The sequence below is a fragment of the Haliotis rubra genome, unplaced genomic scaffold (assembly GCF_003918875.1).
Source record: "Haliotis rubra isolate DU_JTF1 unplaced genomic scaffold, ASM391887v1 Scf970, whole genome shotgun sequence".
NCBI classification, from domain to species: Eukaryota; Metazoa; Mollusca; class Gastropoda; order Lepetellida; family Haliotidae; genus Haliotis; species Haliotis rubra.
The window spans coordinates 330683-349122 of record NW_025767713.1 but is presented as its reverse complement, the minus strand read 5'-3'; the positions used below and the strand labels follow the sequence as shown (position 1 = coordinate 349122).

Sequence of the window (18440 nt, the reverse complement as noted above, 5' to 3'; positions counted from 1 at the left end):
CACAAACATGCCATGTTTGCTAACCAGCAGCTCAATTAGTTAATGGTTAGCAAGTCATAAGCATTTTGTGTACGAGCAAGTTGGTGCCTCACTCTCTACGAATGTGGGCTCTAATCCCTGATGGAACTCATTCCCAAAGTACTAGAAAATGCTAAAAACATTATCATTGTATCACTTGTTTGCCAGGACCATGCTGGCGAGAACACACACTTGATGGTGTAAAGGGAAACCCCATGCTTGTGTCAAGTGAAACCTCATGCTGTGATGAGAGATCTGCTTTTGGTGCGAAGGGGTACTTCCTCCTGCTGCTGAGAACATCCTCCTGCTAAAGGCCAGTAGTGTCAAAAGGTAAGCTTGTCGATGCAAGCTCCTGGTAGATGGAATTAACGGTTTGCATAATTTCCACTCATAGTAAAGGAGCCTTGTCCTCAAGTCCCCTACTTCTCGACTTAGCAAACTTTCTGTTAAGTATTCCTTTATCACATGATTGTCAGGTCCCTGCTGGTGTGGATACCTCCTGCTGCTGTGAAGGGAAACTTGCTGCCTATGTGAACTGAACCATCCTGCTAAATTTAAGGGTAACCTCCTGCTGGTGTGAACTGAAGTATGCTGTTTGTGTGAAGCTGGACATCCTGCTAGAATCAGGGATAATCTCCTGGTTGTTTCTTACCTGCTTGCAATATTTACTTGAGGAAAGTATTTGGATTGCCTTTCCAGGTTATCTCAGACACGGGGGTAGGGTTAAACAGCTGTTTGTTGAAAGACTGGTTTGATGAGTTTTATTCAACTGATGGAAAGAAGTTTGTTTTCTACCGTTCTCGACAAATATTTAAAATACCAGAACATCCCTGGCTGGTTAATATGGATTTCTGATATTTCAATTTGTATGTTTGTTTTGGCTCTCATGGTGGATGTAAACTCATGATTTTGATTGTTTGATCGTCTGATACTTTCATATTCTCATGTGATCTGGTGTGAACTAGTGGCCTCTGTTTAACGTTGTTTCAATAGACGTAGAAGCATAATTCCAGTAGAATCTCCATTTGGTTCTTTCATTTGGTTGATTATCCTTTTGTTTTGTTCAATCCATACATGACACTTTGAAGGGGTATCCAGCATGTTCGTTTAATGTTCTGAAGGTGTGAGAAGAATCTGTTATGTGTCTGCAAATTGTGCCTCCAGGTGCTGAGAGAATCCCAAGAGTGCTGAGAGGTGTTTTCCTTCTGTGTGCCTCGTCTTCAGTTGCAGTGAAGAGAATCTTCGGAAGTACAGATATGTAGTGAAGTGTAAGTCTACATTCTCTTTCTATAGTCACCACTTGTTCAGGCTTATACAGACATTGGTGCCAGTTATGGGTCCACGACAGAATCTTTTGTTTATGGTCAAAGGGAAATAACTCCCTATTTTTCATTGTTGCATTTTGCATGATGTGAGTATAGGTTGTGAGATTTAAATATCATAACTATCCCAGCCATGTTGCAAACAAAAGTAATTCGTGTTGACATCTAACTCGAATTAATCCTAATCATTGACATTATTCAAGGGAACCCTTTTCTTGCATTATTTTCTAATCGCATGCACAAACATGCCATGTTTGCTAACCAGCAGCTCAATTAGTTAATGGTTAGCAAGTCATAAGCATTTTGTGTACGAGCAAGTTGGTGCCTCACTCTACGAATGTGGGCTCTAATCCCTGATGGAACTCATTCCCAAAGTACTAGAAAATGCTAAAAACATTATCATTGTATCACTTGTTTGCCAGGACCATGCTGGCGAGAACACACTTGATGGTGTAAAGGGAAACCCCATGCTTGTGTCAAGTGAAACCTCATGCTGTGATGAGAGATCTGCTTTTGGTGCGAAGGGGTACTTCCTCCTGCTGCTGAGAACATCCTCCTGCTAAAGGCCAGTAGTGTCAAAAGGTAAGCTTGTCGATGCAAGCTCCTGGTAGGTGGAATTAACGGTTTGCATAATTTCCACTCATAGTAAAGGAGCCTTGTCCTCAAGTCCCCTACTTCTCGACTTAGCAAACTTTCTGTTAAGTATTCCTTTATCACATGATTGTCAGGTCCCTGCTGGTGTGGATACCTCCTGCTGCTGTGAAGGGAAACTTGCTGCCTATGTGAACTGAACCATCCTGCTAAATTTAAGGGTAACCTCCTGCTGGTGTGAACTGAAGTATGCTGCTTGTGTGAAGCTGGACATCCTGCTAGAATCAGGGATAATCTCCTGGTTGTTTCTTACCTGCTTGCAATATTTACTTGAGGAAAGTATTTGGATTGCCTTTCCAGGTTATCTCAGACACGGGGTTGGGTTAAACAGCTGTTTGTTGAAAGACTGGTTTGATGAGTTTTATTCAACTGATGGAAAGAAGTTTGTTTTCTACCGTTCTCGACAAATATTTAAAATACCAGAACATCCCTGGCTGGTTAATATGGATTTCTGATATTTCAATTTGTATGTTTGTTTTGCCTCATGGTGGATGTAAACTCATGATTTTGATTGTTTGATCGTCTGATACTTTCATATTCTCATGTGATCTGGTGTGAACTAGTGGCCTCTGTTTAACGTTGTTTCAATAGACGTAGAAGCATAATTCCAGTAGAATCTCCATTTGGTTCTTTCATTTGGTTGATTATCCTTTTGTTTGTTCAATCCATACATGACACTTTGAAGGGGTATCCAGCATGTTCGTTTAATGTTCTGAAGGTGTGAGAAGAATCTGTTATGTGTCTGCAAATTGTGCCTCCAGGTGCTGAGAGAATCCCAAGAGTGCTGAGAGGTGTTTTCCTTCTGTGTGCCTCGTCTTCAGTTGCAGTGAAGAGAATCTTCGGAAGTACAGATATGTAGTGAAGTGTAAGTCTACATTCTCTTTCTATAGTCACCACTTGTTCAGGCTTATACAGACATTGGTGCCAGTTATGGGTCCACGACAGAATCTTTTGTTTATGGTCAAAGGGAAATAACTCCCTATTTTTCATTGTTGCATTTTGCATGATGTGAGTATAGGTTGTGAGATTTAAATATCATAACTATCCCAGCCATGTTGCAAACAAAAGTAATTCGTGTTGACATCTAACTCGAATTAATCCTAATCATTGACATTATTCAAGGGAACCCTTTTCTTGCATTATTTTCTAATCGCATGCACAAACATGCCATGTTTGCTAACCAGCAGCTCAATTAGTTAATGGTTAGCAAGTCATAAGCATTTTGTGTACGAGCAAGTTGGTGCCTCACTCTACGAATGTGGGCTCTAATCCCTGATGGAACTCATTCCCAAAGTAATAGAAAATGCTAAAAACATTATCATTGTATCACTTGTTTGCCAGGACCAAGCTGGCGAGAACACACTTGATGGTGTAAAGGGAAACCCCATGCTTGTGTCAAGTGAAACCTCATGCTGTGATGAGAGATCTGCTTTTGGTGCGAAGGGGTACTTCCTCCTGCTGCTGAGAACATCCTCCTGCTAAAGGCCAGTAGTGTCAAAAGGTAAGCTTGTCGATGCAAGCTCCTGGTAGATGGAATTAACGGTTTGCATAATTTCCACTCATAGTAAAGGAGCCTTGTCCTCAAGTCCCCTACTTCTCGACTTAGCAAACTTTCTGTTAAGTATTCCTTTATCACATGATTGTCAGGTCCCTGCTGGTGTGGATACCTCCTGCTGCTGTGAAGGGAAACTTGCTGCCTATGTGAACTGAACCATCCTGCTAAATTTAAGGGTAACCTCCTGCTGGTGTGAACTGAAGTATGCTGCTTGTGTGAAGCTGGACATCCTGCTAGAATCAGGGATAATCTCCTGGTTGTTTCTTACCTGCTTGCAATATTTACTTGAGGAAAGTATTTGGATTGCCTTTCCAGGTTATCTCAGACACGGGGTTGGGTTAAACAGCTGTTTGTTGAAAGACTGGTTTGATGAGTTTTATTCAACTGATGGAAAGAAGTTTGTTTTCTACCGTTCTCGACAAATATTTAAAATACCAGAACATCCCTGGCTGGTTAATATGGATTTCTGATATTTCAATTTGTATGTTTGTTTTGGCCTCATGGTGGATGTAAACTCATGATTTTGATTGTTTGATCGTCTGATACTTTCATATTCTCATGTGATCTGGTGTGAACTAGTGGCCTCTGTTTAACGTTGTTTCAATAGACGTAGAAGCATAATTCCAGTAGAATCTCCATTTGGTTCTTTCATTTGGTTGATTATCCTTTTGTTTGTTCAATCCATACATGACACTTTGAAGGGGTATCCAGCATGTTCGTTTAATGTTCTGAAGGTGTGAGAAGAATCTGTTATGTGTCTGCAAATTGTGCCTCCAGGTGCTGAGAGAATCCCAAGAGTGCTGAGAGGTGTTTTCCTTCTGTGTGCCTCGTCTTCAGTTGCAGTGAAGAGAATCTTCGGAAGTACAGATATGTAGTGAAGTGTAAGTCTACATTCTCTTTTCTATAGTCACCACTTGTTCAGGCTTATACAGACATTGGTGCCAGTTATGGGTCCACGACAGAATCTTTTGTTTATGGTCAAAGGAAATAACTCCCTATTTTTCATTGTTGCATTTTGCATGATGTGAGTATAGGTTGTGAGATTTAAATATCATAACTATCCCAGCCATGTTGCAAACAAAAGTAATTCGTGTTGACATCTAACTCGAATTAATCCTAATCATTGACATTATTCAAGGGAACCCTTTTCTTGCATTATGTTCTAATCGCATGCACAAACATGCCATGTTTGCTAACCAGCAGCTCAATTAGTTAATGGTTAGCAAGTCATAAGCATTTTGTGTACGAGCAAGTTGGTGCCTCACTCTACGAATGTTGGCTCTAATCCCTGATGGAACTCATTCCCAAAGTAATAGAAAATGCTAAAAACATTATCATTGTATCACTTGTTTGCCAGGACCATGCTGGCGAGAACACACTTGATGGTGTAAAGGGAAACCCCATGCTTGTGTCAAGTGAAACCTCATGCTGTGATGAGAGATCTGCTGTTTGGTGCGAAGGGGTACTTCCTCCTGCTGCTGAGAACATCCTCCTGCTAAAAAGGCCAGTAGTGTCAAAAGGTAAGCTTGTCGATGCAAGCTCCTGGTAGATGGAATTAACGGTTTGCATAATTTCCACTCATAGTAAAGGAGCCTTGTCCTCAAGTCCCCTACTTCTCGACTTAGCAAACTTTCTGTTAAGTATTCCTTTATCACATGATTGTCAGGTCCCTGCTGGTGTGGATACCTCCTGCTGCTGTGAAGGGAAACTTGCTGCCTATGTGAACTGAACCATCCTGCTAAATTTAAGGGTAACCTCCTGCTGGTGTGAACTGAAGTATGCTGCTTGTGTGAAGCTGGACATCCTGCTAGAATCAGGGATAATCTCCTGGTTGTTTCTTACCTGCTTGCAATATTTACTTGAGGAAAGTATTTGGATTGCCTTTCCAGGTTATCTCAGACACGGGGGTTGGTTAAACAGCTGTTTGTTGAAAGACTGGTTTGATGAGTTTTATTCAACTGATGGAAAGAAGTTTGTTTTCTACCGTTCTCGGCAAATATTTAAAATACCAGAACATCCCTGGCTGGTTAATATGGATTTCTGATATTTCAATTTGTATGTTTGTTTTGCCTCATGGTGGATGTAAACTCATGATTTTGATTGTTTGATCGTCTGATACTTTCATATTCTCATGTGATCTGGTGTGAACTAGTGGCCTCTGTTTAACGTTGTTTCAATAGACGTAGAAGCATAATTCCAGTAGAATCTCCATTTGGTTCTTTCATTTGGTTGATTATCCTTTTGTTTGTTCAATCCATACATGACACTTTGAAGGGGTATCCAGCATGTTCGTTTAATGTTCTGAAGGTGTGAGAAGAATCTGTAATGTGTCTGCAAATTGTGCCTCCAGGTGCTGAGAGAATCCCAAGAGTGCTGAGAGGTGTTTTCCTTCTGTGTGCCTCGTCTTCAGTTGCAGTGAAGAGAATCTTCGGAAGTACAGATATGTAGTGAAGTGTAAGTCTACATTCTCTTTCTATAGTCACCACTTGTTCAGGCTTATACAGACATTGGTGCCAGTTATGGGTCCACGACAGAATCTTTTGTTTATGGTCAAAGGGAAATAACTCCCTATTTTTCATTGTTGCATTTTGCATGATGTGAGTATAGGTTGTGAGATTTAAATATCATAACTATCCCAGCCATGTTGCAAACAAAAGTAATTCGTGTTGACATCTAACACGAATTAATCCTAATCATTGACATTATTCAAGGGAACCCTTTTCTTGCATTATGTTCTAATCGCATGCACAAACATGCCATGTTTGCTAACCAGCAGCTCAATTAGTTAATGGTCAGCAAGTCATAAGCATTTTGTGTACGAGCAAGTTGGTGCCTCACTCTACGAATGTTGGCTCTAATCCCTGATAAAAATTCATTCCCAAAGTAATAGAAAATGCTAAAAACATTATCATTGTATCACTTGTTTGCCAGGACCATGCTGGTGAGAACACACTTGATGGTGTAAAGGGAAACCCCATGCTTATGTCAAGTGAAACCTCATGCTGTGATGAGAGATCTGCTGTTGGTGCGAAGGGGTACTTCCTCCTGCTGCTGAGAACATCCTCCTGCTAAAGGCCAGTAGTGTCAAAAGGTAAGCTTGTCGATGCAAGCTCCTGGTAGGTGGAATTAACGGTTTGCATAATTTCCACTCATAGTAAAGGAGCCTTGTCCTCAAGTCCCCTACTTCTCGACTTAGCAAACTTTCTGTTAAGTATTCCTTTATCACATGATTGTCAGGTCCCTGCTGGTGTGGATACCTCCTGCTGCTGTGAAGGGAAACTTGCTGCCTATGTGAACTGAACCATCCTGCTAAATTTAAGGGTAACCTCCTGCTGGTGTGAACTGAAGTATGCTGCTTGTGTGAAGCTGGACATCCTGCTAGAATCAGGGATAATCTCCTGGTTGTTTCTTACCTGCTTGCAATATTAACTTGAGGAAAGTATTTGGATTGCCTTTCCAGGTTATCTCAGACACGGGGGTAGGGTTAAACAGCTGTTTGTTGAAAGACTGGTTTGATGAGTTTTATTCAACTGATGGAAAGAAGTTTGTTTTCTACCGTTCTCGGCAAATATTTAAAATACCAGAACATCCCTGGCTGGTTAATATGGATTTCTGATATTTCAATTTGTATGTTTGTTTTGCCTCATGGTGGATGTAAACTCATGATTTTGATTGTTTGATCGTCTGATACTTTCATATTCTCATGTGATCTGGTGTGAACTAGTGGCCTCTGTTTAACGTTGTTTCAATAGACGTAGAAGCATAATTCCAGTAGAATCTCCATTTGGTTCTTTCATTTGGTTGATTATCCTTTTGTTTGTTCAATCCATACATGACACTTTGAAGGGGTATCCAGCATGTTCGTTTAATGTTCTGAAGGTGTGAGAAGAATCTGTTATGTGTCTGCAAATTGTGCCTCCAGGTGCTGAGAGAATCCCAAGAGTGCTGAGAGGTGTTTTCCTTCTGTGTGCCTCGTCTTCAGTTGCAGTGAAGAGAATCTTCGGAAGTACAGATATGTAGTGAAGTGTAAGTCTACATTCTCTTTCTATAGTCACCACTTGTTCAGGCTTATACAGACATTGGTGCCAGTTATGGGTCCACGACAGAATCTTTTGTTTATGGTCAAAGGGAAATAACTCCCTATTTTTCATTGTTGCATTTTGCATGATGTGAGTATAGGTTGTGAGATTTAAATATCATAACTATCCCAGCCATGTTGCAAACAAAAGTAATTCGTGTTGACATCTAACTCGAATTAATCCTAATCATTGACATTATTCAAGGGAACCCTTTTCTTGTATTATTTTCTAATCGCATGCACAAACATGCCATGTTTGCTAACCAGCAGCTCAATTAGTTAATGGTCAGCAAGTCATAAGCATTTTGTGTACGAGCAAGTTGGTGCCTCACTCTACGAATGTGGGCTCTAATCCCTGAATGGAACTCATTCCCAAAGTAATAGAAAATGCTAAAAACATTATCATTGTATCACTTGTTTGCCAGGACCATGCTGGCGAGAACACACTTGATGGTGTAAAGGGAAACCCCATGCCTGTGTCAAGTGAAACCTCATGCTGTGATGAGAGATCTGCTGTTGGTGCGAAGGGGTACTTCCTCCTGCTGCTGAGAACATCCTCCTGCTAAAGGCCAGTAGTGTCAAAAGGTAAGCTTGTCGATGCAAGCTCCTGGTAGATGGAATTAACGGTTTGCATAATTTCCACTCATAGTAAAGGAGCCTTGTCCTCAAGTCCCCTACTTCTCGACTTAGCAAACTTTCTGTTAGGTATTCCTTTATCACATGATTGTCAGGTCTCTGTTGGTGTGGATACCTCCTGGTGCTGTGAAGGGAAACTTGCTGCCTATGTGAACTGAACCATCCTGCTTAATTTAAGGGTAACCTCCTGCTGGTGTGAACTGAAGTATGCTGCTTGTGTGAAGCTGGACATCCTGCTAGAATCAGGGATAATCTCCTGGTTGTTTCTTACCTGCTTGCAATATTTACTTGAGGAAAGTATTTGGATTGCCTTTCCAGGTTATCTCAGACACGGGGGTTGGGTTAAACAGCTGTTTGTTGAAAGACTGGTTTGATGAGTTTTATTCAACTGATGGAAAGAAGTTTGTTTTCTACCGTTCTCGACAAATATTTAAAATACCAGAACATCCCTGGCTGGTTAATATGGATTTCTGATATTTCAATTTGTATGTTTGTTTTGCCTCATGGTGGATGTAAACTCATGATTTTGATTGTTTGATCGTCTGATACTTTCATATTCTCATGTGATCTGGTGTGAACTAGTGGCCTCTGTTTAACGTTGTTTCAATAGACGTAGAAGCATAATTCCAGTAGAATCTCCATTTGGTTCTTTCATTTGGTTGATTATCCTTTTGTTTGTTCAATCCATACATGACACTTTGAAGGGGTATCCAGCATGTTCGTTTAATGTTCTGAAGGTGTGAGAAGAATCTGTTATGTGTCTGCAAATTGTGCCTCCAGGTGCTGAGAGAATCCCAAGAGTGCTGAGAGGTGTTTTCCTTCTGTGTGCCTCGTCTTCAGTTGCAGTGAAGAGAATCTTCGGAAGTACAGATATGTAGTGAAGTGTAAGTCTACATTCTCTTTCTATAGTCACCACTTGTTCAGGCTTATACAGACATTGGTGCCAGTTATGGGTCCACGACAGAATCTTTTGTTTATGGTCAAAGGGAAATAACTCCTTATTTTTCATTGTTGCATTTTGCATGATGTGAGTATAGGTTGTGAGATTTAAATATCATAACTATCCCAGCCATGTTGCAAACAAAAGTAATTCGTGTTGACATCTAACTCGAATTAATCCTAATCATTGACATTATTCAAGGGAACCCTTTTCTTGCATTATTTTCTAATCGCATGCACAAACATGCCATGTTTGCTAACCAGCAGCTCAATTAGTTAATGGTCAGCAAGTCATAAGCATTTTGTGTACGAGCAAGTTGGTGCCTCACTCTACGAATGTGGGCTCTAATCCCTGATGGAACTCATTCCCAAAGTAATAGAAAATGCTAAAAACATTATCATTGTATCACTTGTTTGCCAGGACCATGCTGGCGAGAACACACTTGATGGTGTAAAGGGAAACCCCATGCTTGTGTCAAGTGAAACCTCATGCTGTGACGAGAGATCTGCTGTTGGTGCGAAGGGGTACTTCCTCCTGCTGCTGAGAACATCCTCCTGCTAAAGGCCAGTAGTGTCAAAAGGTTAGTTTGTCCTGGTAGGTGGAATGGACTGTTTGCATAATTTCCACTCATAGTAAAGGAGCCTTGTCCTCAAGTCCCCTACTTCTCGACTTAGCAAACTTTCTGTTAGGTATTCCTTTATCACATGATTGTCAGGTCTCTGTTGGTGTGGATACCTCCTGGTGCTGTGAAGGGGAAACTTGCTGCCTATGTGAACTGAACCATCCTGCTTAATTTAAGGGTAACCTCCTGCTGGTGTGAACTGAAGTATGCTGCTTGTGTGAAGGAGGACATCCTGCAAGAATAATCTCCTTGTTTTTTGTTATCTGATTACTATGTTTACTTGAGGAAAGTATTTGGGAAAGGTTATCTTAGGCTTGGAGGTAAGGTTAAACTGCTTGACTACCTTATCAACCTAAGATTAGTAAATGTCTAAAAGTTTAGCCTCCCGTTGCACGAAACAACCTTAGCGTCTCTAAGGTTGCGTAGGGAATATGGCGACTGCTTTTATTTTATACAAGGAGATTGAGAGAAGTTTGAGGATGCAGAGAGTCTACAGAGACAAGACGAATCAGCTGGACACGCTGAATGATTTCGAACTGATTTCTCGCTACCGTTTGTCACGCGAAGCTATTATAGCTCTTGTAGAAGAAGTTGAGCCAATAATCGGAAGTAGTACACAGCGTTCACACGCCATTTCTGTAGAGTCACAGGTGCTCTTGACTTTACGCTATCTCGGCAAAGGTGGCTTCCTGTCCGAGATCGGGGACCTTCACGGCCTTGACAAGTCAACCGTTTCGAGATCCCTGCACAGCACAGCCAGTGCTTTTTGCACAGTGCTAAATAATATTCATTTTCCATGGGGACCACAAGAACGGATAGCAGTTAAAGAGGGTTTCTACAAACTATCCGGGTTCCCCAAAGTTCTTGGAGTGGTTGACAGGACTTTGATCCCAATAAAAAGACCACCCATCGCCGAGGAAGCAGCGTTTGTTTGCCGTAAGGGCTACCACGCCGTGAATGTTCAGGCTATTTGTGACAGCTCTCTTCGGTAAGATCTTTTCTTCACTTTTTTAATAAACAAAAACTGGAAAAGCATAATGATTTCAGTATTTTCCTATTCTAGTACGACCGAAAGGTAAAAATATCCCGATGCGTAACGGGTTTGTTTACATTAGCAACGACCTTCACCTGACATATTGATGCTAATCCCCTGTCCAGTTAAAAATAGTCTATCAATTTTACTGTTTTAAAAGACACGTTATCATGTTTATTCTCTCATATTTCCGGTATGCTACTTTTTGTTAAAAATCTTGTTGACGTATTAAAAAACTTACATTGTTTTATCATAGACTAGAACTACAAACGTAATGGCAAATATTTTGTGAATATTACACACTGTAATGTACAGGGTAATCGATAATAATTACCCTATATAGATATCTTTACTACTTATGACGTATTTTGGGTATACTAATTCCCGCGGTATCAGTTACACTGTCCATGTAGTGTTGTTCCGTGCCAGTGCACTGCAGCATATAGTTAACCGTGATCTTAAGATTACGAGAGCTCATACCTTTGGAATTAGTATGTAAAACAGATCCAAGCCTTCTCTTCACCTCGTTCCATCAGTCTACCTGATGTGGCGTAATGTATGTAACGACTTTGGTGTTGACTTGTGCTGCCTCAGGTAAGCTATGTCTCGACATGGGCGCCGCCATGTTGTGACGTCATAGCGAGGTGTTTTAGAAGGTTTCGTATCTAGGATTTTACGTCACAATAGAAATAAAGGAGACGAGGAATTCTTCGATTAATGGTTGAAAAGGAGTGACGAATCACTGAGAGTTGGATGGTTGCATCTCCATCGCAGGGAAGAAAACCATGAATAACCTGTAAGTTTACACCCGGCTTGCCGGAGGCACTCTACTCAAAGAAGTAGATGTAAAATCTTTCTACCGTTGTAACTATATATAATTGTACTGTATCTTATAACTTGTAGAGTAACGCTTTGGGCGGCGTGATTGCATATTGTCTTTACTGTTAGAAGTTTGCTATTGTATATAATAAATTTTGCTGTTGGTAAATTTTAATGACTTGTGAAATCATTTACTAGTTAAAAATGTTGTGTTGCCGTGATTTGAAGAGAGTGATCCACATACCCACATTGTCGTAGTACATACCTCTCCAGCCACCCCGTCGACCATTACAGTTTTATGATGGCAGTGGTGGGATCCATTTTGGATCACCTAGTTAATTGTGACAAGTAAATTAATTTATTATAAATGTCAAGTAATATAGTGAGTAATTTGCTGTTTTATTAAATCATTTGTATAGTACTGAATATATTAGTCATGGCAAGTCCTTTGAGTAGTGCTGATCCTTTGGATGGTCCTGCTGGAAACTTACGTTTTCGCGGATGCAAATCAATCCAGAGTTAAACTCTGAGTTAAATTCGGGAACATTCTCCCCAGGTTACATGAACAACTCCCCTGTTCATAGGCAATCTTTTGTTGAACCTGTACCACCACCAAACACACCACCTGCCATGGTGAGCTCAGATTCAAACTTATTGGGTCTTGTGTCACAGCTGTCGAGCTGCATGATAAGTCTATCACAGAGAATTGATTCTCTAGATCGCTATGCTAAGAATAATTCTGTGGGAAGAATTTCGCTTCAGCTGCCAAAATTTAATGGTACCGGTGATTAGCGTGTGTTTGAGTCACAGTTCTCAAACCTTGCAGCCCAGTCAGACTGGAGTAATGCTCAAGCCGCCCAGATGATGGGTTGCGCTCTGGAGGGTGTAGCTCAGAAATTCTATTCCTGCTTACCTGAGACACAAAGAAGTGATTCGTCTCTCACCCGTGTTCGCCAGCCAGGAAAACGAATTGCTGATTTGCGGGATGAAATCTGGAGTCTTGCTCAAGGTGCTTACCCGGATTTGTCGTACGAACTACAAGAACGGTTTGCTTTTGATGCGTTCAAGAGGGCTGTAGGGAAGGAATTACGACTTCGATTCATGGACCGTGGGGTCAGTACAGTTCAAGAGGCAGTTGATGTTGCTGAGGTGTAAGAGTCCATCGTAGGGAAGCCTGGTCAGAACGAACTGGTGAGAGCTCTTAGTCCTCATCCTTCTTCTGGGAGAAGAGTTCACTTCAAGGCGGAGGAAGATTCAGAGGACCAGCGCTTTAAGATGTTGACTGATCAATTGTCGGAGCTTCAGAAGACAATTGAACGTTTGGCCTCTGTACAGCAGCAGCAGTTGTATTCAAGACGTCACCAGTCTCAGTCTAGAGGCCGCCCAGGTCACCAAAGATCTGGAGATAAGAATAAATATGTCAATGGTTCAGAGCATCATCAATCTTTTTCCCGAGAGAGAAGAAGATCAGGGGAACGAGGCACTCCTCTCTCTCGTTAACCGAGTACAGGCAGACACTCCAGTACCTGATATAAATGCAGTGGGACTGGACACTGGGAATCCGAATGTCCAAGTGAATGCCACATTACCAAGCAATCGGGAAACGATCACCCACCTTCCCGGGTTTAGGTCGGGATTTGGTGGAGTCTGATAAAAATGGAGCCGCAAATCCTAAAATAACAAAAACAAGAGGTCATATGGAGGGAGAGATTTGTTTGGTTCCTGATCAAGGGGGGACAACTCCTTCAACACTCCATCTGACCCGATTCCTGTCAAGGCCAATTTCCGAGCCTGTTTCAATATTGGCGATAAAGGCCAACTCGTCAATCTTAAGATTGGAAAGGCTTACTTCACCCTGCTGGTGGATACAGGTAGCCAGGTATCTCTAGTGTCCCCTGCCGCGAGTAAACGATTGCCTTCATCTGTAGCTATCAGTTCTGTGGATTTAATGCTTGAAGCTTTAAATGGAAGTCTGTTTAAAACCCATGGTCTTTTTCAAGCACCTGTTCATGTGTGTGATGATATTTACCCCACTGTGGAGGAATTCCAGATTGCAGAGGTGGATAATTCCCATGAATGTGATGGTATTCTTGGAGTAGATGTGTTGGAGAAACTTGAGGGTCTGATTGACGTCGCTTGGTCGAGAATCCGGTTGCTTGGCAGTTGGTTGCCAATGGTTGGATCAGAAACCACTGTCAGCATTGCCGATGACGTTCACCTACCACCTCACTCCGTTTCCTACGTCCAAGTTTCCTTGTAAGGAGTTAATAAAAAACCGTCCTCAGTCCTTGTTGAACCCTGTAAAGACATACTTTTTACACAAGGTTTAATGATGAGTAACTTCATAGTTCATAATGAAACTAAAGCAGCCACAGTTAAAGTCATTAATGTTTTAGACAGCGAATACACTTTAACTAAGGGGAAAATTATAGGTCAATTTTATGGGACTAAAGTCATAGAACCTAACATAATCCCAAAGAGAGTTTCTAAGGTTAGGGTTGCAAATCCTGAGGTTCCCGAACACTTAGTAGATTTGTTCGAGAGAAGCCAAGATAATCTTACCCTGGAACAACAGGAAAAACTCAGAGATCTCCTGTATACTTACAGAGATATTTTTGCTAAGAACGATGATGACCTAGGTCGTACAGGTCTGGTGAAACACCGTATCGATACTGGGGATGCTAGACCCATCAAGCAAGCTCCACGTCGCCAAACTCTTGCTAAGCAGGAAGCAGAGGAGAAAGAGGTTGCCCGAATGTTAGAGCAAGGTGCTATTCGTTAATCGAATAGTCCTTGGTCTTCCCCAACGGTATTAGTGCAACGCGCTGATGGTCGTTGGAGATATTGCTGTGATTTTAGGATGCTCAATGGTGTTTCTCGTAATGACAGCTATCCCCTTCCTCGAATAGACGATTGTATTGATTGTCTAGGAGGGGCAACCATGTTCTGCACGATATACCTTCAAGCAGGCTACTGGCAAGTGGAGATGGACCCTCGAGATCGAGAGAAAACAGCTTTTGTCACTCGTTCAGGACTCTACGAGTGGAATGTCCTCCCATTCGGTGAGTGAGTGAGTGAGTTAGTATTTAACGTCACATCGGCAATATTTCAGCCATATCGTGACGAGAACATTTGATTCCTCCCATTCGGACTTTGTAATGCTCGGAGTGTTTTTGAGAGACTAATGGAAACAGTCCTGAGAGGCTTACAGTGGAGTGAATGTCTCTGTTTTCTTGACGATATAATTGTCTTTGCAGATTCCTTTGATGAGGCACTTTTACGTCTAAAATCTGTTTGGGACAGGCTGACTGTAGCAGGTTTAAAGTTAAAGCCTAAAAAGTGTCATCTCTTCAGAGAGAAAGTCAACTTTCTGGGCCATGTCATTTCCACTGATGGGGTTCACACCCAGCCAGAGAAAATTACCTCTGTTAGATCGTGGCCTACTCCTAAATCTCGCAAAGAGATTTTACAATTCCTGGGGCTTGCAAACTATTATCGGAGATTTATCAAAGACTTCTCCAGAATTGCAAGACCCGTTACCTTGCTTACCAGTCCCTCAGTTGATTTTGAGTGGACTGAGTGTACTGACCGAGCATTCATGAATCTGAAAGATGCTCTCACCTCAGCACCCATACTTGGTTTTCCTGCCCAGGAAGGCGCCATGACCTTGGACACTGATGCTTCCGGTGAGGGAATTGGAGCAGTCCTGTCCCAAGATCAGAATGGCAGGGAAGTGATTTTAGGTTACTACAGCAAGTGTCTCACCCCGGCAGAGAAAAACTACTGTGTTACACGCCGGGAGCTCCTAGCTGTGGTTACAGCATGTCGGTACTGGCATCCCTATGTCTTTGGCAGGCCACTAACTGTGAGAACAGACAACTCTGTGGTAGTCTGGGCCAAGCGAATAAAGCCACCAGTGAACCGAATGGCTCGTTGGCTTCAAGAATTTGGTAATTATGATTAGACCGAGGTTCACCGACCTGGCTGGAAACATTGGAATGCTGATGCCTTGAGCCGTCGTCCCTGTGAGCAATGCCCACAATGCAGGAGAGTGGACGGACCATGCAGTGTAGAGGTTCCTGACATCAAGGCTTTCTGTTCTGCTATCACCAGATCCCAATCTGCAAAACAAAAGGATATGGGTTTCAGTTGTGAAGAGATGAGAGAGTTGCACCTCCAAGACCCAGATATCAGCCCAATTGTGAAAACTAGACAACAAAACAAGCGCCCCGAGTGGGAGGCAGTTTCTGCACTGTCTGAAGCATGCAAAGCCCTATGGGGTCAGTTCCACCGTTTGTCAGTTAGGCAAGGTGTGTTGCATAGGACTGACTGACTGAGTTTAGTTTTACGCCGCTTTTAGCAATTTTCCAGCAATATCACGGCGGGGGACACCAGAAATGGGCTTAACACATTGTGCCCATGTGGGGAATCGAGCCCGGGCCTTCGGCGTGACGAACCAACGCTTTAACCACTAGGCTACCCCACCGCCCGTGTTGCATAGGAGATGGGAGAGCGCAACGATGGAAAGGAGTGGCGATGGCAAATAGTTATACCATCCATCAGATGTAGAGCAATCCTTGAAGGTTGTCATAACTCACATTTAGGAGGGCATCTTGGCATCCTGAAGACATTCGCCAAAGCTGAGCAGTCTTACTACTGGGTAGGGTTGAAGATGGCTGTCCGAGATCACTGCCTTCTGTGTGACAAGTGTGTCGCCAGGAAGAGTCCAAGGAAACAAAAAGCTCCTATGAAGGAGTATACCACCGGCTCCCCAATGGAGAGACTAACCACTGACATCATGGGTCCAATGGACCGCACATCAGCTGGCAACAAGTATATACTTGTTGTTACTGACTCGTTCACTAAGTGGACAGAAGCCTTTGCCATCCCAAATATTGAGGCAAAGACAGTGGCCAAGAAAATTGTTGAGGAGTGGGTGTGTTGTTATGGTACCCCTAAATTCATACATAGTGATCAGGGTAGGCAGTATGAAGCCAATTTGTTCCAGGAACTATGCAAATTGTTAGGAGTGGCGAAAACAAGAACCACTTCTCTCCGACCTCAGGCAAATGGCCAGGTCGAGCGTTTCAATCGTACCCTAGCTGCCATGTTGAGCATTTACACAGACGAGAAACCACGATATTGGGACAAACATCTCCCCTTTGCGATGGCGGTATACAGAAGCTCAAAGCATGAGTCAACTGGTCAAACCCCAAACAAACTCATGTTAGGTAAGCAAGTGTGCATGCCCTTCCACCTGGTTACTGGGGATCCTAACGACCAGTAGCTCACCAGGGATGAGTATGTAGATGAGGTCAAGCAGCAGTTGGAAAAAGCTTTCGAATCAGCACGGAAAGCACTTAAGCATTCTTCAGAGGTGCGAAAGAAGCGTTATGATGTTGGAACAAGAGAGTCACGACTTAAAGTTGGTCAACCTGTGTGGTTGTATAACCCCCACAGAAGTACCAAGTTAAGTTATAAACTGACTCCAAAATGGTCGAAAGGTTGGGTTGTCACCAAGGTGATTGATGACATCACCTACCGCATTCAAAACGACATCAACAATCCTCCCCGGGTGGTTCATGTAGACCGTCTACTGCCATACCTAGGGAAGGACCAACCAAACTGGTTCCATTCCAAGCAGAATGCTTCAGGCAGTTCACTGCCTCTATGGTCCATTGTCCTGAAACACTCAGAGATAAAAATATTATACCCATTTGATGATAGTGGGGTGTAATTTAAGAGAAGATATGAATTGCTGACGTCACGAATGAATTCTGTATATTCAGTTATCTAGATATCTATCAAGATTTAAAATTTAGGCGTGTTGGACGCTGTCTGATAGAAATTAGGTGATTGAGGAAATAGAATGACTGGTTCATAGGCTTAATAGCGAGACTAAAGTGTAGATGGTGGATCAACCATTAGTACCCTAAGAGCCTAAAAGACATGTTGTTGTTGGAATAACATGGGGAATGGATCTCTCCCTCTTGTTGCCCCGTTCATAACAAACATTTTTGTTTATATTATATCATCCTACCTACTATGTAATATGTAAATTCTAATCTTCATGACCGAAAAATCTGTCACCTCACCCTCCCCAGGGGAGGAGGTGCTCATCCTGGATGAGAACACAAACATCGATATGGACCTTCCGGCAGAAGCAGAGCAGGACATACATATCCAGTCTGGAATGGATTGCCCGGCATGTTCGGAGAGAAGCATATTCACACACTTTCCGGCATTTCAGCGCCATTGGACAATGAGACATAGGCCCCAGTTGACCATCTTCCATTGTCCTGTCCTGGATTGCCGAGCGACCTACCATATGTTCCGGGACTTGACCTGGCACTATATGAGGCATCACACCAGCAAGCGGGCCAACCCAAAGAACATGATACAGGCTTGCAGGAAGGCTAGGACAACTGTGGTTCATGGACCCAGGGAAATGGACCTTCCCGGCTCGGAAGTCAAAGAAGGCAGCCAAATTTACACCGGCACCTTCCCAATCATCACAGAAGGAGTTACCAGCAGAACCAGTAGATGTCCAGTCCGCTCCTGAGCCGACTGAGAAAGAGAGTAGACCAGTTTCCGTTGGTGAGGTTATTCCTAACCAGTGGGAACTGGTCTATGATCGGGCCCAGCTTGAGATACAGGCCCTGAAATGTCAGGTTTCTCAGTTGGAGAGACAGATAGCCAGGTCAGTTCCGAGCTGGCCTACCACCTTCGACATTCCTCTGACCAGACCGACACTGGATGATTTTAT

The 18440-nt window shown here is 42.6% G+C and overlaps 2 long non-coding RNA genes across 6 annotated transcripts; both read left to right on the top strand.

Annotated features, from left to right (window-relative positions):
• The first annotated feature begins 211 nt into the window (after positions 1-211).
• On the top strand, positions 212-2958 carry LOC124265328. Of its 4 annotated transcripts, XR_006895421.1 has the most exons (5): positions 212-348; positions 495-604; positions 1183-1286; positions 1763-1922; positions 2069-2301. It is a non-coding gene; the product is annotated as an uncharacterized LOC124265328 (long non-coding RNA). The 4 variants fall into 4 exon arrangements; XR_006895419.1 differs by lacking the exon at positions 212-348 and having other exon boundaries at positions 396-604; XR_006895420.1 differs by lacking the exons at positions 212-348; positions 495-604 and adding an exon at positions 2753-2958 and having other exon boundaries at positions 936-1286; positions 2069-2232.
• A 32-nt stretch (positions 2959-2990) lies between these two features.
• Positions 2991-4989, top strand: LOC124265329. Of its 2 annotated transcripts, XR_006895423.1 has the most exons (4): positions 2991-3492; positions 3639-3802; positions 4324-4427; positions 4904-4989. It is a non-coding gene; the product is annotated as an uncharacterized LOC124265329 (long non-coding RNA). The 2 variants fall into 2 exon arrangements; XR_006895422.1 differs by lacking the exon at positions 2991-3492 and having other exon boundaries at positions 3540-3802.
• The last annotated feature ends 13451 nt before the right edge of the window (positions 4990-18440 follow it).